We start from the raw sequence: 24,796 nt of genomic DNA on the forward strand, positions 1-24,796 counted from the left end.
CTTAGTCCTTACTCCCTGTTCCCAAGAGGAGGGGACACCACGCCACGCAGGGCCATGTGGGGAAGCACCAGCGTTCGTCAGGAGCAGAAGGAGCAAGGAGAGAGCACAGCACAGAGGTGGTTTCTGCAGGAAGGGATGGGTGTGCCAATATCATTGAGTTGAGAATTGGATAGTTTGAATAATTTCGGTGGGCTCTGGGCTACAGGGCGGTCTCTGGTCATTGTTTACCTGGCTCTGGGGTGAGTTAGGGCAGGGTCAATATTGGCTTTGTGGCTGGCCCACCAGGGACTTGGAAAGACAAGGCCCAGCTGGGCCCTCCTGCCTGCTCCCAACTCAGGGTCGTGACAGTGGAGGAGGAGAGAAATGAGCATGATCCCTGTTGACTTGGGGCCAGGGATCATCGCCCTGGTGGATGGGATGTGGGGGTGGGACAAAGAGACGAGCCAGTCAGTACCCTAGCTGTTTGGCTGAGCCACCTAGTAGCCTCTGAATTAAGTTCGGAGGAGGGTAACTATTTTTTTTGTGAGGAAGATTAGCCCTGAGCTAACATCTGTTGCCAGTCCTCCTCTTTTTGCTGAGAAAGATTGGCTCTGGGCATCTGTGCCCATCTTTCTCTACTTTATATGGGACGCCGCCACAGCATGGCTTGACAAGTGGTGCGTTGGTGCGCTCCTGGCATCCGAACCTGTGAACCCCGGGCCACCGAAGGGGAGCCTGAGAACTTAACCACCACACCACTGGGCGCTGAGGTAACTTTTAAACATGCACGCTGTTACCCTGTTCGTATTCAATACTCTGACTGTATTCTGATCTTTCCAACGTCCTGGGAAGAGGTGGGTGTGTTCGTAGCTGCTCCCCCTTGCTCTATCCTTGCATTTGTCAGAAGGAACTAGAGCGATTTGTGTATAATGTCCAACTCCCAGTTGCTCTCACGAATTTCTCTTTCTCTTTTCATCTTGCTGTCTGGGGTTTAGAGTCTGCCCTTCTATTTGGGGCTGGAACGGTTTTCTATGACATTATGGCCACGTCGCTATTTATGGTTCTTCCTTTTGAGCAAACTGATTAACAAGCCAAGCAAGTCTCAGCAATAACATCACGAGAAGAAAACTGCATTTGAAAATCTCCCTGAAGATTTACAGTTCCCTAACACACGGGCCCAGAGCTGCCTGGAGCCTCGTGAGGTGGGAACTTTAACTCTGCGCCTGGAAAACCTGTGCTAATTAGCCAGACAGAGCCCATGCCCAGAGCTGGATTCGCGGTACAGGCACACAGTCCCCAAACATTTTACACTCACCTGAGAGAGGCAACAAAGGTGATGCTGCACCTGGGAAAGTGTCTCCACAGACCTGGAAAACCGAGTTCTGCCCGGGAGGAGCCACTGCTTCCCGCCACGCCTCCACACAAGGGATGGTGAGCCCACTGATTTCCGGTGGGTGAGACTGTTGTCCCTGCCGTTGGGGGACAAGGCCAGCTAGCGGAACACCATGGCCTCCAGGTCCACGGTGCCAGGGTCCTTGTTCTGATCGCCTCCTCTTCATCCCAGTGGTGGGGGAGGGATCCCATCCCAGGGGGTTACAGGACAGCTGCATGCATCACTCAACACTGGGCAGATGAGACGGACAGCGGGTTACTAGTTACACATATCCACGGCCTGGGGAGGAGCACGCTGCCCACCACACAGGGCCGCACAGGGGCTGCACTGGGGAGCAGAGTGACCAGCCAGGGGCAGTGGGAGCTGGCTTTGTAGTAACAGGAGAGAGGGGTGCCCCTGGTTCCCCGGGGAGGACGTGATGGGCTTGTTTGAATAATGCCTCAGGCTGGGAGGGAACTGAAGCCCGCTGCTGAGGGACAAGCAGGGACTGTGCCTGGACCCATGGTGAGGAGGGTGGTTTGCCTGGGGACCTTGTCCTGGGGAGCAGAGCAGGAGGGGACTTGCGTTTGGGCCATTCGAGGCCTCCTGGAGTCACCGGACATGGAGGTAATGCCTAATATTGGGCCTTACTTTTAAGCCTCACACCACAGTCCTGGAGCCTGGATCTGAGTCCTCCGTGAGGAACATCCGGCCAGCCAGTCCCTGGGCCTCCCTCTGCCTGCCTCTGTCAGGGTCCTGCAGGGAGACTGGCATCTGCCAGGGAGGCCACGATGACAGCCAAGCACAGAGAGGCATTGACTGTCCAACACAGGTGTGCCCGGGAGTACTTCCAACATGTTGCTTCTTCACTCCTCACACGCCCACTAGGGGGGCAGCCACCATTCCCAGCCTGCAGGCCAGGAGCCTGAGGCCCAGGGGGAGGCGGCCTTCCCAAGACCCGCCGTGAGTGATGCGGGCACATTTCAACCCGGAATTTCCTCTCCGAAGCAGAGAGGGGCGGACCACACACTGTGGTGGTGGAGGGACAGACTCTGCTTTGAACAACACAAGTCTCCTCCTTTCAATTGTTAGGAAAACTCTGTCAATCCCTTACCCTTCCTTGTCCTTATCTGAGAAATGGGTCAGTGATACCCGGCAGAGACTCTGGAAATGAGGAGTTGATAAAGTAACAATTAGGAGGTGCCCAGAGGATACTGTGCTACAAATTAAACGGTGGCCGTTGTCCTTCTATCAGATGGTGTACCAATCCCCCTTCATTCTACTCCTGCTCCCCCCCGACACCCTCCACCCCTGGTCCTGCACCCAAGGGGGCACACCAGAACCCAGGGGGAGGAAAGCTGAGATGGGGGGCAGGGTCTGCACCTGGCTGTGCACCCGTGTTCTCCTGCACGGAACCTGCCTCCTCAGGTCAGAGCACGGGGCCACCCTGAAACCGAGGACTCGGATCACACAGGCATTGTAGGGGATGCTGCTGAGTCGAGCCTGCTTGGACGGCCCCACGGGGACACCTGTGGGTGAAGGAGGGCGCCCTGCTGGCTTCACTGATGCATTTCAACTGACTGAGCCCAGGGGACCCGCTGGTGGCCCACAGGGTGCTGGGGCACTGGCTAGAGGAAGCACAGCACTGGGGGAGGGGGGGTCAGGGAGGCCACTGGCTCAGGGTGCTGGGGCCACCCTACCTCTCAGAGCCAGGCCCACCAGGCCAGGGCAGACCACTGAGCTGATCTGGGCTGAGCCCAGTTCTGGCTCCCGGCTGCAGGGATGAGGCAGGAGGCATCCTCTGCCAGGGCAGGTCCCCTCCACGCTGAGCCCCAGTACAGGGTCCCCTTGGACGCCCTCACGTCCCAGCCTGCCCTCTGAGGCGGTGTCCCCAGGCCTCATCGGGCTTGCTCGCAGAGCCTCTCCAACCTGGAGGCTCAAGGAGGGGAGTCGACAGCGAGCAGAGCTCCTTTCTTTTCTTTCAGGGTCTCCTTTCTTATTTTTTTTTTGATTAGAATGAAGAAACGTGTCAGCAGTCCCCAAAGAAGAAAGGGAAAACGCAAACATCCCCCAACAATGCGCGAGCGAGGGCCTGAGAGCCCCTCAGCCGCAAACACTGCTCGTAAACACACCCGGCCTCTCAGATCCACAACAGGCGAGGTTTTTCCCCCAAGACACCCAGGGCTGCATCCTTGAGGAAACACATCTGTCCTGAAGAAAAGCCCCCCTCTCCAGGACGGCATGGAGCAGAGGCGTCCGCTCTCTCTGTGTTGGTCTAACTTTGTGTTCTGCGCCCTTGACCCTCGCCCTGGAGTCTGTGGTTGGGAGCAGATGCCGCCTCCCGCTGTGGACGGGTCCTCTTGGGCCTTGAGGACAGAGGACTCGTGCAGGGATGTCAGACAAAAAAACAAAAATAATACCCATTACTGTGCCAAACCACAGCTGAAGGTAGGCCTCAAAGACAGAGAGCATCTAACTAATGCCGTGAAAGAACGTTCTGGAAACTACCTTTGAGGGCTGGCGGTGCTATTTTCTGTCACGGAAAACTTCCCAGTGTGATTCTGTGAGGGCTTCCGTGTGGCTCTCACATCAGCCAGGAAAGTTCAGGTTCAGAGTACAGAGCAGACAGCCCCGCGTGGGGGCTGCAGGGCACGTGGGGTAAGGACTCACCCAAAGGCAAGAGACGGCCCTAAAGGGGAGAACGGAAATTCCTACTTCCAGCCACAGAGACGCCGGGCCCTTCCGGAAACCCCGCCATGATGGATGATCCTCTGCAGCCGCATGGTTATCATCCTAATGAGAACCTTACAAGGAGGGTTCCAGAAAGAATGCGAGATGTGCAAAACGGCAGGATGATTAAGGGGTGAGGTCAAGGAGGGCATGCACCTCTATAGAGAAGAGGGGACCTGAGTAAGGGGAAGATGCCTGGTCCTCGCCGGACGTCGGAGTACAGCCCCCGGCCTGTGCCCCTCGCCCTCTGAGGGACGAGGGCCGTCTCAAGATGTTCAATTAGCTTTGGAATGAAATGCATGTGTGGGACACAGGTCCTCAACAGCTTCTCCATCGGCCCTAAGTACTTAAGACGGCACCGAGAGGTGAGAGGGCTTAGAACTCGGTATTGCCTGCTCTTTTCCCCACAGATTTGGATCCACGTGTGTTGAGTTGACTGGGGTTCAGAAGGGAGCGTGTCTGGAACCACAGCTGTGAAAATGAAACAGCATCTTTGTTCCCAATGCTGTGTCGATGCCAGAAATCTCTGGGTCCGAGCATCCTTAGTGGCTGGGGCTGGAGCTCACGGGCATCATGCCTGTTCGCTGAGCACCTCATAGGGCCGGTGCAGGGCTGGGAGCTGGAAGAACAGTGTGCACACTGCCTTGGCCCTGCTTCACAGAGCTCACACACCCACAGAAATGCTCGTGCATTTAGTAGATTTTAATCAACTTACATGCAATCAAATGCACCCATTTCAAGAGGACAATTTGATGACTTCTGACAAATGTGTACACCACGTACCCATCACCGTAATCAAGATAGTAGACATTTCTATCGTCCTGGAGATGGCTTTGTGCCCCTTCCTGGGGAACACAAGCACCCCGGCCCCAGGCAACCACACTCAGCAGTTCACTCTCCTGACCACTGAGCAAGACTCCATCCCACCGTCAGACACCATTTGTACACTCGGTCTTCTGTGGGTGGACACTGGGGGCTCTGCAGATTCCCCGGTCATGGGTGAGGCCACCGTGGACACCTCTGTGTGGACATGCACTTCCGTTGCTCCTGAGCAGGCTCCTGGGGGTGGAGTGGATGGACTGAATGGTTGGTGCAGGTTTAACTTCAGAGGAAATTTCCGGGCTGTTTTGCAAAGCGGTTGCACCATTCTCCTTCCCTCCAGCCGTGGGCGAGAGTTCCCGTTATTCCGTGTTTTTGCCAACACTTGGCCTGGTTGTTCCTTTTATTTTTGCCATTCAAGTTGGCGCCTCACCTTTTTTTCCTCAGGGTCTTAGCTGGCGATCATCTGATGACTCACGGTGGAGAGCTTCTTCTCACAGGCTTATTGCCAGTCATGTATCTTCTTTTGTGAAGTTAACGTGTATTTTCGAGAGCTTTATATTTCATGAAATTAAGAAACCACTTTATTAGTTTCTTGTGGCTTCTGTAACAAAGTGCCACAGGCCGGGCGGCTCAAACAACAGACGTTCATTCTCTCACACTCTGGAGGTTAGAAGTTGAGATCAGGTGTGGGCAGGGTGTGTTCCTTCTGGGGTTGTGGGGGGGAATCTGCTCGAGGCCTCTCTCCCTGTGCCTTCCCATCACTTCGCCCTGGGCATGTCTGTCTCTGTGTCCAGATGTCCCCTTTGTATAAGGACACAGTCATATTGGATCAGGACCCACCATAACGACCTCGTCCTGCCTTGATGACCTCTGTAAAGACCCTGTCTCCAAATAGGGTCATTTTCTGAGATATTGGAGCTTAGGACTTGAGCACAGGAATATGGGGGAACACAGTTCAGCCCCTCACAAAGACGGAGTCCAAAGTCCTGGGACGAGTGGAAGTCCATGGTCCACAGACACAGAAGCAGCTGGTATCAGCAGGACTGGTCAGCGTGCCAGGTGCCCTGGTTACTCAAATGTGGGGTTAAAATGCCTCCCCACCTGCCTTAGAGCGCAACCGTGCGTGTGGAGGTGTCACACTCCCAGAGGTGCCCTTTCCGTCACAGACGCCCTCACTCAGCTCCATGCAAGCTAGAGGCAAACACTGCTACATACTGTGAAGGTGAGCGGGTCAGGGCTAAAGAGTGACAGCGCCATCTGGGAAACTTGATTTTGGGTGGAATTGAGGGTTTTGGCTGCTGTGATAGTTCACTTCTGCCCAGGTGATTAGATCAGCTCTGAAGATAATCTAATCCGGTGAAGACACTTGTCAGCTGGCCACTCTGCCTTCCTGCAGGGCTGTGGGGTCCCCCAGGTCTTAGTAACAAACGAGCCCCATCTTGTCCCCTCTGAGGGGCGTTGGGACTGGCGGGGGGATACAGTGAGGGGCTGCAGTGCCTGGCACAGTCACTCTATCCCTCAAAAGGTGGAGAGACAGTGACGTGGCTGCTGCCTCCTCGGGCTGGTGGGAGGAGGCGGGCAGACTGAGTTCATTGTCCCCTGCCTGCAGACCCTTCCACTGACCTGTTGCAAAGCAAAGATCCAGGCTTGATTTTAAATAATACAATTAAAAATTCCACCTCTGAAACACGGTAATTGTAATCTGTCTCATCTCTAAGTGTAATTATATTAAACTCCAATTTGCCCTCAAATATGCATTCTAATTCAATTTTCCTTTTTTTCTCTTCTTAACTAAATCTATTATCATTCCCTCAGTTAAATTATGCTCATTTAATCTTTGATGAGACCTTTCGCTGGCAATCAGCTGTTTTAAATTAATGCCCCAAGCCTTGGGGAGCATCAGGCCTGGGCTCCCGGAAGCTCCGGGGGAAGCGCAGAGAGGACCGGAGCTGCCGATTTCCGGGGCCTGTGCCTCATCCCGGCAGGACCCCACCAGCCCCAATGGGGAGGAGGGCTCCCAGGACACTAGACCCCCCAGATGAGGGGCAGCGCCCACAGCCCAGCTGTCCAGTTGCCCCAGCGGGGCGGTGGCCCCAGGTCCGTCACGATTCCCCAACCACTGGGCACAGGGTGGACTTGAGCAGAGCACCTCCCTGCTGATGGTTTCTCACAGGCAGCTCATCCTCAGAGGAAAAAATAATTGTTGAGAATACAGTGTTGACCTCGATGATTTTCATTATATTACTGAATTACGGATAAATCCCATAGGTTTATAGCTTTTCCGCAACCATTAAACCAAACTAATGAATGAATTAAATACAAAAATAATTGACAAAACAAAACCAAAAAAGGCAAACGAACGCCCTTAGTTTGGTGACAGGCAGCATGTGAGTGAAACTCAGCTGTTCTCAAGGTGGGAGGTGGTCCCGCCTGCCTGCCTGGGGGCTGCTTTTGGCTTCCCCCGCCCTGTATCACGCAGGGGTCCGGGTCCTCTCCACCTCCCTCAGCTCCTCTGCCCTGAAGCTTTGTGCTCACCACGGGCTGGGCTGGGGGCTGGGCTTCCCCCTGCCACATGTGGGAGCTGCAGCAGGCAATCTCCCCACTGGTCCTCATGTAACTGCAGCACAGGTGAGGATAGAGTCACTGGGGCCGCCCAGAGGAGGGAGAACAATTTAAAACAGAAAGGTGGGGGCTTTCTGATACCCTTGGCCCTTGCTCTTCTGCTAGGGGAGCTGATGGAAGGCGGAGGGCACAGATGAGCTGGTGGCTGCCCCTACCACCTCCAATGGGACACAGGTGACCCTGCATCCTGTCCCGCCTCTCCCTGAGCTAATGGGGGCCTCGGGGACTTTCCCAGCGCACGTCCCTGTCAGAGGCAGGCGTCCTGCAGTCTGGGCCCCTCAGTTCTCGACGGCTTTCACTCACTGCAGGGCTCCAGCCTCCCCGGCCCCCCGACCCCGGCTCACTCCACAGCAGCGTGACTCAGCAGGGCCTCCAGCACCAGGTGGCTGCCCAAGAAAGCCAGCGGGGGCAGTGACCCCAGGCTGACCCAAATGATGGCTCTGAGCCTCTGTTTCCCTGACCATAAAGTTGGGCCTCCTTAGAGTGCCCACAGCAGCCCGGTACCCAACACAGCAGGCCTTGCAGGTGCCCATCCACTCATTCATTCATTCATTCATTCATTCATTCATAGGCTTACTCGAGGGCACCAAATAACAGAACATTATTTTCAAACTATTTACCATAAAAATGGTGCTAATACAGGTTTCAATATTTTAGAATCTATGATGATTTATTTAAACAATGGGCTAAGTCTCCTCTCGCTGCAAACATCTGTTTTGATGAGCAGGCAGAGCAGCAGGGGGGCCTGGAGGATCTGGCACCTTTGGAGGGAGAACCGGGACCTCCACGTCCCGGCCGCCTGTCCTTATGGCCTGTCTGGTGACACGTGTGCTTCTCCCACCCACTTCTCTATCATTTACGTAGCCCGGGCTGCATCTTGAAGGGACTCGCAGTGATCTCTCATCCACCCCTCCCTTCATCCCCGTATCGCACGCTTGTCCACAGAGTGTCCATGGTAAGCTGGGCTCTGTCCCAGGTCTCGCAGATTAAAATAATCGATGTGACGTGTCCTCTGCTTCAAGGACCTCACAGGCTAATGAGGGGGAGACCCAGGAACAAATAAACCTGCTATGATGCTGCGGTCACGAAGAGCACAGCACCGCGTGCGGGCACAGCACTGCGTGTCCGCCTGTGAACACCTACAGTCGCCCTCCTGCCGTCACTGCAGGGACCAGCATTCTGGCTGTGTCAGGAGCCGAATGCTCAGTCCTGCTCATGCTCATCATGGCAAAAGTACCACAAGCCCCTTATCACGCTCGGGCCTCAGGGGGGCCCAGATGTCCAGGAGGGAGAGCCACAGGGCTGGCCAGTCAGGGAGACTCAGGGGGAAGCCAATGCTGCAGTCCCGAGATGGGATTTCTTCTCAGGGAGACCTCAGGTTTTCCTCTGAAGGCCTTCAACTGATTGGATGAGGCCACCCTCACTGTGGAGGGTCTCCTCTCCTCAGAGGCAGCTGCCTGTAGACGGCAACCATGTCCACAAAATTCCTTCACAGCAGCACTTAGATGAGCGTTTGGTTCAACACCTGAGTACCAGGGCCTGGCAGAGTTGACACATAAAACTAACCATCATGGCCCACCCCTGTCAGCGTGGCACCCAGGCACTTCTTAAACCACACTTCGTCTCCAAATAAACACAGCAGGTTTGTTCTTCCCCCTGACGTGACACAACCATCCTGCGAACAACCAAAACGCACCAACGCCTTCCCCAGAGGAGGAGGTGACGTCCTCGGGCGATGTTCCCTCTTCTCATTGACACCCTGTAACAAATACTGTGATGCAAAGTTAGCGGTACTTACATACTATGACATAAAGCCAACACACCTATGGTACATGGTGCGGGATGAGAAAGGGAAGAAAATGAAAATATTAGACACATATATATACACACATACACACACAGGCATATTCATAATAAAGGAGGAAATTCTCAAGACAATTACAGTCCTCACGTCTGTAAATGGTCACATGGTCGTAGCTGGTATTTATAATGACCTCTTCACTACCCATTCTGTGTTCCCTTTGCCCTCAGCAGCACCTCAGCTGGCTGTGGTTCCTTATCTGGTGGGTGGACCGAAACCTTCACTCCTGAAGGATCTGGGCCAGTACTAGTCCTGCCTGGATTGGGTTGTTTTAATTCTCCATTGACTTTAATCCCAGGGCGTGGAGATGCTAAGAGACGCCTAAGGGGCCTCCTCTCCCCCAGACACAGTCTTCCTCATCTCCTCTGTGGAGCAGCTGTCCAATTTCCCCTTGGTGAACAGGATCCATCGCCCCAGCCAGCACAGGAACTCCCTTCTTTTGCCTGTTGATTCAGAGGCACGAGGAGGCCCAAGTGGCCGGGCCAGTCTTAATGGAATCATTATTGTGTCTCTTACGAGCGTTCGTCCCTCTGGAACCAAGACCTCCAGGCCAGCAGAGCAGAAAGTCGAGGGACAGGAAGCAGAGATTTTGCTTGTGGGTCACTAGGGTGATATTGAGTGGCACCACCCCCATTTCTAGCCCTGACTCCCGGACCCGTGAATCCTGGATAGGAGAGAAACAGCACCATATATTGGATGCTGATTCAGAGCGTATCAGTCTCCTGGAGAACCTGCCCCAGCCCTGCAAGGTAATGTCACCCGGCTGGTGCCGTAACTGAGTCTCCAAAAGGCCATTCCACTGTCCTGTCAAGCCAGCTGCTTCCGGAAGGTAGGAACCTGGTAAGACCAGTGGATTCCACGAGCACGGGCCCATTGCCGAACTGCATCTACTGTGAAGTGAGTTCCTCCATCAGAAGCAGCGCTGTGTGGAATACCGTGATGGTGGGTAAGGCATTCTGAAGTCCACGATGGTACATTCCAGATACAGCCTCCTGGAGTTCAGCCTCCGTGTCACCACGCAAAGCCCTGGGCCCAGAGCTCCTTCTGCTCGTGCCCCGGCACCCCCAGCCTTGACTTACCCAGGCCTCCATCGTGGGGGTGCTGGCACGCCCGGTGAGCCTCAGACCTGAACGCTCGCACGGGAGACCTCCCGCCTGTTGGAACAGCAAGATCATGCCCCTATTGAGAGAGAAGAAAGAAGTGACCCTTGGTGGGAATGAACCGATCCACACGCAGATCAGAACGCAGTGGACACGTGGGAAAGAGGTCACGAGTGAGAGCGGACCCCACCATCGCCGCGTAGAGGCATTTTGTGTCCAGAAGTTGGCACTATGTCCTCAGAACGTGAAGGCAGGGAGTGTACCTCATGGTTAAGTTTTAACACCCACGTGATTGTAAATTTACATGTGGGTATTATTTTTAATTGCAAAACGATCTAACCAGCACGTACATTTTTCAAATAATTAAAAGTGCTTTGTAAATTGTGACACTCCAACACGGCACAGTGAAAGCTGATTATTTAAATATCGAGTCTAATTGTACTGTGATTCACACGAAAGAGACAGCCAGACATTTTTCAAATGAATGAAATGTTCTATAAAATCAATTTCTTATGTAAAAGCAACAGGCAATGAACTTTCTGTTACAAGATCATCATTTACATGTAAGAAGCACAAGCTAGGAAAATAATTCCATCCCCGCCTCGCGTTACACGTTCGGACACGCACAGACGTGCTCGCCTCCAGGGACACGTGGGAGTCCCCTTTCTGGGAGCAGGCGATGGGTCAGCCAGTGAAGGATGTGGGTGCTCGAGTCCCAGTGGGCTGAGAAGAGGAGATGGAGATTGGCTATTTGACTTTCCGCAGCAGCAGGGGTAACTGCATAATTGCTGGGCCCCTCGCTCAAAAATTCCTAAACCTCTCAGGACGGTGCCAGGGGAGGGTTCACCCCAGAGCAGGACGCTCTGAGCTGGGGCACCCACCACGCTGGGTGAGCCCCCCGCCGTCCCCTGGACGGATCCATCTTGGGCCCCATGTCCCATACCTCACTCGTCTCGCTGCCTTCCTTATTCAACAAAGTCGGCACCCCTTTTGAAAAAACCTATTTTTATAAATACTTCTCATCTCTCTATTCCCCATGGATCTTGCCAGGATTAATGTCATTCTTCAAGTCCAGGGTCTAACAGGGAAGGGGCAGCAGATTCGGGAACCACCTCTGCCCACTGGGAGGGGATGCCTCACCTGGACGAGGTCATTAGCCAGGTCAGGCTCCGCACATCCCTCCCGGCCACACTCAGTGCTGCCCCCTGTGAAATCTCCCACATGCACCCTGGTGGGACTTTGGGGAAATGTCAAGGAGCAGGAAGGGGAAGCGAGGACCCTGGCTCTGTCACTGACACAGACTGGGGACTCCAGATGTGCCACTTGCTTGGCTGAGCCTCAGTTTCCTCGTCTAGGTGACAGCGCTGGTGCTGGCTGCCCTCTGCCTACGAGACTTCCTCCTAGGAGACCAGTGTCCCATCCTGTCTCGGTGGCCCCGGCGGCGTCCTTTGCTCCCTTGAGCCCAGTGACCCCACCAGTGAGGGGGACAGGCAGAGGTGGCTTCCACCCTCCATCTCAACATTCAGTTACGCCAAACCTTCACCAGGGCCTTCTTCCTGTCTCGAACAATCCCTTTTAAAACAATTACCGTCATGTGAACAAAAGTGAAATATGCCCATCTAATTTATTAAACTTCCACCCAAACTTAGACATCAAATGTTTTATTAATATTTTCTATCATCCTTATAAGTTAAACCAGCCGTGAAAATTACCCTCGACAGAAAGGAAAAGATGGTGAAATGTATTCATTTATAGGAGTCGCTGAGCAGCCCTTCTTGGGTAATTTAATCAGAAATGACTGAGATATGCTCCAATACGCTTTCCCTGATACAAATATTGAAATATTTAATTAATGTCCATCAGGCCTGGAGGAATGATTCATACGAGTCACAGCAAGTAACCCAGAGCTGCTGCTGGGCCAGGGCTCAGGGCCGAACACTCAGTGCCCCTGGGGGCAGAGGCAGGGACCCTGCGCACGCAGCCTCTGCCACCAGGTCCCAGCAAGAAAGAGCCAAACGGAGTCCATCCACACAGCCTGGGAGTGAAGGACATAAAGTCTGTGCCAGAGGGCAGCACTCAGGATGCTGCCTGCCCTCCTCACCTCCCTCCTTCCTTTCCTCCTTCCCTCCCTCCCTCCTCCTTCCCGCCTTCCCTCCCTCTCTCCCTCCCTCCTCCTCCTTCCCTCCCTCCCTCCTCCTTCCCTCTCTCCCTCTCTCCTCCCTCCTCCTCCTTCCCTCCCTCCCTCCTCCTTCCCTCCCTCCTCCTTTCTCCCTCTCTCCCTCCCTCCTCCTTCCTCCCTCTCTCCCTCTCTCCCTCCCTCCTCCTTCTTCCCTCTCTCCCTCCTTCTTCCCTCTCTCCCTCCTCCTTCCCTCTCCCTCCTCCTTCCCTCCCTCCCTCCTCCTTCCCTCCCTCCCTCCTCCTTCCCACCTTCCCTCCCTCCCTCCTCCTTCCTCCCTCTCTCCCTCTCTCCCTCCCTCCATCTTCCCTCCCTCCCTCCTTCCCTCCTTGCTTCTATCTTTCCTTCTTTCCTTTCTCTTATTAAATTCTTGTTGACTGTTTTCTTGTGGGACATCTGATATTGTAGGCTACAGGAAAGAGGACGTGGAGTGTTTGGATATTTTTAACAAAAATAATAATGTTCTCTTTGGGAGTGGATTGAGCTCCATCTGTTGCTACTGCTCAAACACGAAGGCACCATGAGCAGGTAACGAGAGAGGGCCTACTGCATGTGCCCCACGCTGAGCCCCCGCACACCTGGCAGGTGGGCGTACCCCTGAGGGCGGCTCTGTAGACAGGCTCCCAGGTGTCTGTGAGCTTCTGCCTTGCTCTAGGAACAGCACCAGGGGTGGGCATGCAGTGGTCAGGGGCCGTCTGCTCCTGAGAAGGACAGGGGTCTGAGCCCAGGCCCATGCGTGGTCCATGTGAAGATGGCACAATACATGCCCAGAGCATGACGAAAATTGTAAAGCCCTGGCCTTGGCCATGTGGGCGGTCCCACACCCATGGGCTCTTCATTGAAATTGTCCTGGTGGGCGGTGGGACCCAGTGGGTGGTTCCAGAGCCTGGAGTCCACGGAGCTGGTCCCTCAAGGCCTCTGCCCTTCATCCGGGAAACAAGGCCATGGCTGCAGCTCCATCGGGTCTAGAAAGCTCTGAGGAGGCCGCTGTGGCCACCCCTAAAGTCCCGCATTGAGTCCAATGTGCCTGTAACTTGGGCACTAAGCCACACCCTCTTTGGGGACAGGCTCCCCCTGAGAGGTTCTCAGGGGCCAGGATTAAGCCCTGCACATTGTCAGGATAAAGAATAAAAGGATCTTCCCAGGGGACCCAGCAGGAGAGTATTTGGGGCGCTTTAGGAGTAACCACCACACCCCAAGTGTCTCAGGGACAAGGGGGCCTGAGCCATCACCATCTCCACAGACACCCAGAAATTTCCCCTTCCATGGGGAGGAGGCAGGGGGACGAGAGACACACGAAACTTAGGTGAGACTCAAAGGGAACAATCATTTTCTCCTCAAATAATCTCTGGAACATTCCCAACTCTCTAATATCCTTCTATGTGTTATATGCGCTTATGTCTTCTCTACCTGAAATGCCATAAAAAGGCACTTCTGCACACTTTCTGTCATTTCCCGACTGGCATCACGGGGGAGCGGCACCTTCTGCTCCAGAGCTGCCCATCCACTGGAAACACAGTGACTTCAGCTTGGTTGCATGCCCACGCCGGGCTGGTGGGCGCCCAGGGGAGCGATGAGCATCAGCCACGTAGCTGCTTCCCAGGCAGCTAAGGGCACCTGCCACGAGCCTTATGCCTAAAGAGTAGACTCGGAGTAAATACTGGATTATCTCTTCCTCTCATTCAGATGCGGAGACGGAACATGGGGGAGACAGAAAATCGCTCCACTACTTTCTGCACGGTCCCCCCAAGTTAGGCTCATTGGAGGAGGAAAAATATTCTCTCTAATGTGCTCAGCAGAAGACGGATGTGAAGAAGAAAAAGGCATGCGTTCCTCCCGGCTCAGCACACTGGCCCCCCCACCCGGAGTGGGGCCCATTCCGCACAAGCCACCCGATGGTCAAGGTTCCTGGGCACCAGGCATGGCCCCCGTGGCAGGAGGATGTCCACCCCATTTTATAGGCCAGGAGACTGGGGCCCAGGGATGTGAGACGCTGTCCTGGGTCTCACTCCAATCGGCTGTAAACCCTGACCCGAACCAGGCTCATCTGACCCCAGGCGTCAATGGGGGTGGATTCTGTTCCTCTGCGGCATCTCCACCAGAGGGCATGTTGTGAGTGAGCAAATACAGGTAGCAGGCCCCCCGTCTGCCCTGCTTCTCCTCCCCAACCCCCGTCCTTGGCTCCGTGGCCAGTACACTGCCAGGTCCCAGGGCTGGTCATCTCGTCTCCCCTCCTCACCACTCGCCCTCTGTGCCCACTCACCACCGAGTCCTGTGAGTAGCCTAAACCTCTCCCCATCCGGTCACTGCCTGTGCTGGGAGCCCAGGGTGACTCCCATTCCGACAGAGTTCACAGTCTAGGCCACAGCACAGTCCTGCAAGACCTGCCCGGTCAGGTCTGACCAGTCCCATTTCTGAGGCAGCTCAGCTGGCCGCCAGCCGCCCACTGGAAGGAATCTTTCCCTGGAGCCCTGGCCCTGCTGTCCAGGCTTCGAACACACTCCCGTCTGGGTCGCAGGCGTTCCCAGCAGGGGCTATGTTGTCCCCACAGCCCTGCTCCCCCTTACGTCCCTCTGACCTTCTCTCAGGCCTCTGCTGGGGTTGTTTCTGGGGGGAGCCCGGGGTATGGAGGCTGAGAGCCACATCTGCACAGCCGGCTCGCCATTCTGTCCGTAGCATGAGAAGGCGCCGGGTGGGACCCCACGCGGCCTCTGCCTGTGACCTCCTCTCGGGTTTGAGGTTTGGACTTGGTGAGGCTCCCTTTCCGCAAGACTGACACAGTTTTCCAAATCCCTTTGTCTCCTTCAACATTCTCTGAGCATCCTGGGCTGGTCCTGAGCACAGAGCACAGAGGTGTAAATAGGATGCAAATAGGTTGCAAATAAGATGCAAATGAATGACTGCCTCCTCCAGGAGTTCTCAGCCTGGCAGGAGCTGATGCCAGCTGATGGACATCTGGATATGGGGTGTTCACAGGGTCTGTGGGGCAATGAGAGCCCCAGGGAGGGTCCTCAGAGGAGGTGCCGAGCCTCCAGGGGCAGGCGGAGGCTGCAGGCATTGCTGAGGAGTGTAATGTGCAGGCCATGGTGGCCTCCAGGGCCGGGAGGAGGGTGGGGACAGATGGTCGAACGTGCGGGTGGGGATCTTCCAGACACCCCTGTGGTGGCAGGTGCACGAACCTGCACGGTGATAGCACTGCACCCGAGTGAGCACACGTGACCTCGGGAACCTGAGCCAGGGGGTAAATCGCATCAACTCCAGTGTCCTGGTTGGGGTGTCCTGTCGCTCTGTGACATGGCCTTCGAGGGAAAACAGGGAGAGGACTGGGAGTTTGCTGTGTGTTTCCTACAACTGCATGTGAATCCACAACGTTCTCAATAAAAATCTGGTTAAAAATGCTGGAAATGGGGCCAGGCCAGTGGCATAGCAGTTAGGTTCGTGCACTTTGCTTCAGCGGCCCTGGGTTTGCATGTTCGGATCCAGGGCGTGGACCGATGCCCCACCACTTGTCAAGCCATGCTGTGGCGGCGTCCCATATAAAGTAGAGGAAGATGGGCACAGATGTTAGCCCAGTGCCAGTCTTCCTCAGCAAAAAGAGGAGGATTGGCATTGGATATTAGCTCAGGGCTAATCTTCCTCACACACACACACAAAATGCTGGGAACATCCTCTGGCTGGCCTTTTGGAGGGCCCTGGATGACACTCGAGGGGCGAAGGGGACATCCCACACAGCAGTTGCCAGCGTCAGGTGTGGGCACCCTGAACTCCTACTCCAGATTCACAAATATGAATAGAGCATGCCCAGGTGCATAGGGATTTCAGACAAACAAGGAATAAATTTCTAGCATAAGCATGCCCCATATGATAATTGCAATATTTGGCACATACTTGTATTGAAAAAGACGTGTTGTTTATCTGACATTCAAATTTAACTGCATGGGTATCCTGTCTCTCATTTGGTAGTCCTTCTCTGGCCAGACAGCAAAAAGTGAGTCCTGTTGCATGGGGCATGTGTTCTGGTCAGGGATCCAGACGATAGCAAACCCATGGACAGATAAACACACGTGTGCAAATTGGGGGAGTTTAGTATCGAGGACTTCACTTGGGCAACATGAGAGGATGAGAGAAAGGGTGTATGTGTGTGTGTGTATGTGTGTCTGTGTGTTTGTGTGGAGTGTGTGTGCACATATGTGTGTGTGCATGCATGTGGGTGTGTGGCAGGCGTGGCGGCCACCTGCATGCCTTTGCCAGGCACCCCGGAGGGCAGACACCCCATTCTGTGCACAGTGTCTCCGGCAGCTCCAGGAGCCAGCCTGGGCTCGGAGGACGTTTGCAGAATGAATGAATCGGCGATGAAGGAGCCCCTTGGACCAGCTGTCCCAGCAGAAGCCACTAGATGAGGCTGGGCCCAGCCAGGCTGGGCGATGCCAAGATGACAGACAATCACGGGAGAGGAGACCGGCAGGAGGAGGGGAAGGGGAGGCGCTGATGACCACCAGGTGGCCTGGGCTCCAGCAGCCCAGGCCGGCGGCAGCCAGGGATGGGCAGTGGTGGCGCGGCTCTTGGACACAGCGCCCTCAGGCTGCAGCACTTTGTGAGGAAACCTGCCAACTCCAAGTGGCCTTGGCAGCGTTAATAAAGATATTAGCCCTGCTTGTGCCCACGTTCATTCTAGGGACACGATGCAGCGTTCTGAGGGAAACTCCTAAAGGTCCCATCTACCCAGACGGCACTTGTCAGCGTGTGCAGAAAATCATATGGTTGGAGAGAGAGCGGCAAGGTACCTGCTCTGCACTGTGGCTGTGGCCGACGTCCTGTACTGTGGCCCACGTTGGACATGTGGAGCGTAGCGGGTTGTGCCAACGTGGCAACATTTGGGGAGGCCCACACAGGGGATCCAGGAGGAAAGCCTGCCTGATAGGTAATTACATATACGGAGATTACATCTGCCAGGAGTCCTTTAGAGACCTAGCAGGTTTGTCTGCTTCTGCGTAGCCTCACCGACAGGACTTGGGAAAGACACCGGCCTGGCTGGGGAACATTGGATGCAGCTGGTTCATTCCGATGCACGGTCTCTGCCAGTCACAGTCTGTGCAAAGACGTGCCCAGACCCAAATCCATTTGCTTCCTCCTCGGCCTGCTGCTTCTCTGTGAAGCCATCCACACCCCGGAAAGACAGCAGGACCCTGAGTGATCGGGGTTCATGATGCTTCCCCACCCACCACGCCCTAATCCTTTGCTCCCAGCTGGAGGGCCACTCGGGTCCCCAGGTGATGCACATGCAGCCATGGACCTCTGAGGATGTTAGGATGGGAGGAGGAGGCAGGAGGAGGTGCTTTCCAGGACTGGGCAGGAGGATCTCTAAGATGCAACCTCCTGCTGTGACGGTGGGGCCTGGGCACAGCTACTGCCCGAGGATCCCCGTGCTTTGTCCTCCTACAGCGCATCAGAACCAAGGCTGACCCACCTAGGCTCTGGCTGGACATTTAGACACTGGCCCCTTCCTGGGGCTCTCGCACCTGCAGATCTGCTGGCTTCCAGCCAGGGCCTAGTGCCCCAGGCTCCCCTGGTCTTATGCGCAGCTTTCCCATCTGAGATCCTGCCCTGTTCACCCCCTGTTCTCTCGTAGGTTTTAGCCCAGCCTCTTGCACCACACGATTTGCTCAGAGGGTGGAGTCCAAGGCTTCCAAACCATCTTTACTTCCATTAGCACCCTCATGCGCCAGGCACTTGCACAGTTACTGTTTCAACCTGTGAACTTGTGGTTTCCATCCCAATTTTCAGATGAGGAAACAAGTTCAGAAAATGCAAGTGGCTTCCCCTCATCTCATAGCTCATATTCCTGTGTCCAGTGCTCCTCCGGCATCCAGACGTCCCTGCACAGGGAGATCAGAGGCACTGGCATCACCCTGTGCTAAGAACATGCCCGCACGGGCAAGACAGGACCACTCTCGTACAGTGGACTGATGGGATGGGATGATGTGGGGTCAGCCCCCGGACAGGGCTGCCAACCTTTAGAGCCCTCCAGACCCACCTGGGATCTTGTTTAAGGCAGATTCTGGAGCATAGGACTAGGATGGAATCTGGGGTCCTGCGGCCCTAGCCAGCTCCCTGAGATGCTGGTCAGCACACAGTGGACGCTGTGCAGAGAGGCTCTGCAGGTGTGCTCTGGTTCAGGTGGGCATTGAGCCAGGCTGGTGCGAATCCTGAACTGGGCTGGCAGACTTGGTTGGGACAATGACGCTGGCTCAAGGAGCAACAGCACTGAGGTTGGAGTGAGCTGTGCTGGGACCACCTGGGGGGCGGGGAGCAGGGCCTTTCTTTTCCAAGGCTGGAGGGGGCCTGGGTGTGGATCCTGAGAGGAGCTGATGTCGTAGGAGCATCTGCTGGCACTGAACCTGGAGTGGACAGATGGCATGTGACTGGTCACTGCGGGAAGGGGGTCTGATGGTGGGGACAGGGGAGGGAGGTCCTGACGTCACCATTCATATATACGTCCAGCCCTCTGCTCTCAGGGTGGAGAGAGAAAGAGGAGTGACACCCATGACACAAATGCCACCAAGCAGAAGGACCTGGGGACCAGAGGAGCCTTGGCTATGCTTTTACTCTGGTGCAGGCTCCCGTCTTCGCTCTCCGGATTCTGATGACCTATTTCACCTTCTGGGTCTAGCTCTCCTCGCCTGTCCTCCCCCTTCGATGAATGAATTCCCACTTCTCGTAAGATGATCGATGTGGCACCATGTTGAAAATGCTACGTCATCCACAGAACACTTAATTGTTTTAACTAAGAACACAACCAACTTTACCCCCAAACCAGCATACACCCCAGAATCGGGGCAGCGTTCTTGACGGGAGTGCCCACCACCCTTGGGCAGGTGTAGCTCCACGAGGCGCCACCACCCATCACCAGTGGGACCCATGAGTGAGGTCCTGACTCTCTCTCCCACCTGCATGCCTTCCTCGGTTTCCCTCCCTCTGAAGCATGGAGGGCTTTGCAGCCCCTCCTCCATTTGCATATGTGCTCTGGCAGATGGACGCTGTGGGCAGCCATCCGGGCTCCCCAACAACACCGCCCAGATTGGAGCCCGCGGCAGCTGCAATCCATCATGCTTGGACTCCGGCCCGAGAGCTGGTGACGGCTGTCCACTCCCAGGGCCCAGCCCGGCCAAAGCCCCAGCGAGAGCCATGATTGATTAACAAGCACGAGCCGAATCACTCCCCATAATGGTGATGAATACGGCTTGGACCTTTCTGGCTACAATGGTTGTTTATCCATTTTTAGACCCAGGAACAGCAATCAAGTTCCTTCAGCTGGCTATTAATTACCATGCCGGCCCTGCGGTGGGGGGTTGCAGGCTTTCTTTCCAGGGGTCCCATCTGTCACGGGGAAGCTGCGAGGGCCAGGTCTGCTCCGTGTTTCTCCCTGTGAAGAGAATTGTTCAGACGCAAGCTTCCCAATGTCAGATGGGCGCACACGTGGACTCTGAGACCGTCCACACAGCCCGCCTCAGAGGAAACCAGCTGCCCTTGTCTGAGGTGGTGACGATGGCCTGCTGTGTCCGAGGCGGTAATGACAGTCTGCCGTGTTGGCGGAACTCTCCTGCTAGTGTGAGGGACCTGAAGTCTTTGGAAAGCCACCGCAGCTGCCCCGTTAGGACGGCGCTCTGCCTTCCTCACTGGCCTGACCACCGCCTCCAGAAGGCCAGTTCCTTGTGGCAACAGGAAATTCATGGCTTCATGGATGACACTCTGACACTCCAGGCCTCCTGGGGTCTTCCCTAGGCCCACAGAGAGGCCCTGGACCTCTCCTGCCCAGGTAAGTGATTCCAGAGCTGGAGGGGCTTCGGCCGCCTCACCAAACCACAGTGAACGTGGGACATTGCACCTGCTCAGGAATGGCCTCCAGTCCCTGCAGCTGTGTGCTGGACCTGGGTAACCTGGTGCTGGACAGAGTGAAGGTGATGCTTCATGGAGCCTGCGGTGTGGCCGTGGGTATTCCAGTAAATAGCATTTGCAGAAACGAGGGACAAGATACACGGGCTTGGGGTGGAAATTCTTAGTGTGAGGGAAGCAGTTAGAAGCCCACATACTCACACAGCAGCGTTTACTCAGTTTCTAGCATGTGCATCAACTGTAATCCAGGACCAAGGGTCATGGCTGTGAGTGTGAGTGTGTGTGTGAGAGTGTGTGTGGGGGATGTTTGTGGGGCGGGGAGGGTGAGGTGAGTGGTCCTCTGGGGCGTGGGCTGTGGGACTCCAGTTACCATTACTGAAGGACTGTAAATGCCAATATAGAGACAAATATAGAATAGAGGTCAAAGACATTCAACTCTAATCACCATGGAGGAGAAATGCCCCTGCTCCCCAAAAGAAAGCCAGCAGAGATTAAAAAAAGCTGAGCACAGAGTGCTGGAGAGCCTTTGGGAAGCCAGCGTCCTCACACCTTGCATTGTTCGAAATGTGGCATCGTCGTGACCCTCTGGGAGGACAGTTTCCCACACACATATGTGTCTGCTGGCTCCCGTCCCATGCAGGAGTGGCGCGAGGCCTTGCCGTGTCTCTGAGAGCAGATGGTCCACCCCCTGCACACCCATTGGTGCCTGAGCGTCCCCCTGGGAGACAGCCGTTCTCCTTCTGAGTCCTCCTCCACTTCTCAGTGCAAACCCTTGTCTGGGCAGCGGCCAGGGGATCAGGCCCCACCCCGCACGTCTCCCCTTTCCCAGCACAGACACTTGTCTGGTCCATGCACACACGGTGCCTACAACCCCCCTTCCTCCTGATCGCCTGGCGTCCCATCCAGAGTTTGCCCATGTCTCTGTGGAATCAACAAGTCAACACAACCCTGTGGTCTGTCCACAGCGAGGGGAGACCCGATGGTCTGTAGGGTGGGGACCCAAGTATGCACATATGTGAGGATCGACCATTTTGTGGGAATGCGTCCCCCACAGCCCATAGAGATTAGGATAATGGTTGTCTCTAACCTACATGCAAACCTGCTCACATCCCTGCTTGCATCATCTCAGCTGCTCTGTCTTCAACACACACGGCCCAGAAAGGGAAACCTCTGGTGGTGAGGGGTCTCCGGGAATCAGCCCCTTCCCTGAGGCACTATTGTACTAGAGCCTTAAAACCATAGAGTTTCAGACTGGACGACGTCGCAGGGGCCATCAGGATGCACCAGTTTGGAACGTGAGGCTTGAAATTCCGAGGTCCTACATGGGGGCCATTGGGAAGAGAGGCCCCGTCTCCCTCAAACTGAGAATCTCCACAGTTGTCTGTGCTCTGTGCTGGAGTTCTGCTCAAGATCACATTTCCCGAAAGCCTGTTTTCAATTCCTATAGCACTGGGAGGGACATGACATGGCTTAGCTAAGAGTGTCCCCTGACGTGTGAATGCACGCAATGCCCTCAAATTAATAAACAGAGTCTCATTAAAGCCCTCTGTTTTACAGGTGGGGAAACTGAGTCCCAGACTGGGGAAGGCTCCCCCACATCTGAGGCTTACCTCGCCATTGGGCACCTGGGGTGGGCTCCATCACTCCCTCCCTTGTCCAGTCATTGTCATCCAAGTGAGAAGTCTGTGCAGCCTCCTTGCACCCCCGTTTGCCTCCCCGAGCAAGCTGGAGTCCCTGGCCGTGTGGACGAGGGCCCAGGTTTGTCTCCGCACTTGGTGGTGATGGGACATTTTAGGACCTCTCTGTCTGTTTAATGAGGTGACAGGTCTGAGGTCTCCCAAAGTCTGCTTGGCAGGACTCATGGCGGCATGAAGGCAATGTCATGGGTCACACACGAGGGCCAGATTTAAAAAATAAGCAACCGGCGATAATTAGTGCACTCGGAGAGCTGAGTCCTGGCTGAGGGGCACCACGCTCTCATGAAATCTTTGTTCTGAGCCCATGTCTAGGTCACAATGGGATGAGCACTAGAAGTCCTAGTCTGAACTGTTATAAATTGTTCTGCTTCTTCAAAAGACGTATTTCCTTCTTAGAGCATTATCTTCAAGGAGGAATAAGGAACGTCTACTCATCTTAAAGCTATACTCCAGGAAAACATGACGTATGAAAATCTGGATTTACAAAGCAGATACATTTAGGGGACATTATTCACCTTGCAAAGAAGCAAGGAAATCTATATTTGCAAGAGGACGCACATGAGCTTTCTTCAAATGGTAGCTGTCCTGTGCATGAAAATATTTATTTAAAATTCATATATTCCTTGAAGAAGCAGCGAGAGAGGGGCAGACAGGAAAACTGAGAGTTCTGGAGATCTATCAGGAAAGAATCAATCAATCAATGGAAGAATAGAAATTGCTTGGCATAAAAATTCTCTACAACACGTGTAGCACATAAAGACAGTCAGACCTGGCATGACATGTGCGACCACTGTTGACGTGTGGACGCCGCCACCAGGTGGAACTCGGCAGCCCGGAGCCATGGGAGCAGAGCAGTCTGTGCATCAGAGAGGAGCTGAGCCTGCGGGCGGGCCCAAGGTCACCCAGAGGCCCAGACTAGGGGGAGCTGGGCTCTGGCCTTCTCCCCAAAATGCCTGGGCCCTTGGTTTCCAGTCCAGATAGTGGCCTTGCAGGGAGGGGCGCAAGTCTAGACAAATGACCAGTAAGAGACGGCACACAGTCACAGAGAGCAGACCCCAGCCCTAGGAGGGCCACAGTCAGCAAGGGCACTAGAGCAATCGCTGCCCTCTCTCCACTGCCCAGGGGCTGTGCTGGCAGAGGCTTGAGGCCCTTGGGGAAATCAGAGAGGGGCCCTGCCAGCCCGAAAACTCTGAAATGTGACCAGGTGTTGAGAGAGAGGGGACCCCGAGATGGCAACCCAGAACATAGGGGCAGTGATTAACTTTGGCTGGGTTTGTGGGTTCACTCACTCATTCATTCATTCATTCATTCAGCCAATATTTACTCAGCACCCCAGCAACAATGTCAGGCATGTGCTCAGCTCTGAGATGGAGCAGAGAACAAGGTGGGACAGGCTCCGCTCTGTGGGAGTTCACAGCCTCACTGGGGGGACAGCAGGCGTGCACCAGTGGTCACTTAGAGGTGCTCAGAAATGAAGCAGAGAACCAGGCGCTATGAGATGAGTTCACAGGAACAGCTGATTGGGACGACTGCTCCGTTACATCAACACAACTCCTCGCGTGTCTCTAAGTTCAGCCGGGGAGTCGAGGGGGGCACATCTCAGCACCGAGTCAGGAAAGCTCTGGCTCCTGTGAAGAACTGAAACATCCCAGCCTGGGCATATCACGGGGCCCGAGACAGTGCTAGAGAGCCCTGGGGCGAGACCATGGGGCATTCAGCCCTGCACAGAGAGTCACCAGGGGTGCCTTCCAGGTGGGGGTGATGCCTTCTGGCCCTCGAGGGAGGCTGCCGTGGTGAGGACTGAGGACAGTGGACACGGGGAGAGGAGAGGCCAACTTGGGGGACCACCCGATGGGTGCGAGCTGGGAGAATCAAGGGGCGGATTGGAGAGGGGGTTTGAAGGTAGGAGGGTGTGTGTCGACATGCCTGGGCCCAGGAAGTGGAGGAGTTATTTCCTGCCTTTCTGCCGACCCGTCCACGTGGATGGAAGGCTGGCGTGGAGGAAAAGATCAAGAGACCCACTCTGGATGGGCAGCTCGTCAGTGGGGTGACAGGGCAAAGAAGTCTGCTGGCAAGTGGGTGTTCGAGTCTGGATCTTAGAAGACTGGGGAGGAAGGAAGGAGTCTCTGGATTACGGAAGTTGAAGCGATGAAAATAGTTCAAATGAGAACTGAGGCAAGAAGATGCCCCAGCCCTGCAAGATCTGCATCCCTGATCTGAGATTCCCCAAAGTCTCCCCTGGAACCTCGTCTGGATTCAGAAGACCCAATGGGAGCTGTCCCTAGACACAGCCTCCCGCCCCAGGACCACGTGTGCACGGGTGTGTTATTCTAGAGGAGGTGACAGTCCACTGCAGGGAGGCCGTGGTTACCCTGGACAGGCTACGAGGTCAGTGGACAGGCTCCTGGAGTAACTGACTGGCCAGGGTGCTCTCTGCAGGGAGTGGAGAGGACACAGGACCCAGAGTCCCTGCCACTCGAGGACCCAGCCGGGGTGTGCCCGGCAGGGCTGGGTTTAAGGTCAGGCTTCCTTTCTTCGAGTTAT

This window comes from Ceratotherium simum, chromosome 25 (genome assembly GCF_057802395.1).
Source record: "Ceratotherium simum simum isolate JZ-2026a chromosome 25, ASM5780239v1, whole genome shotgun sequence".
Taxonomy (NCBI): Eukaryota; Metazoa; Chordata; class Mammalia; order Perissodactyla; family Rhinocerotidae; genus Ceratotherium; species Ceratotherium simum.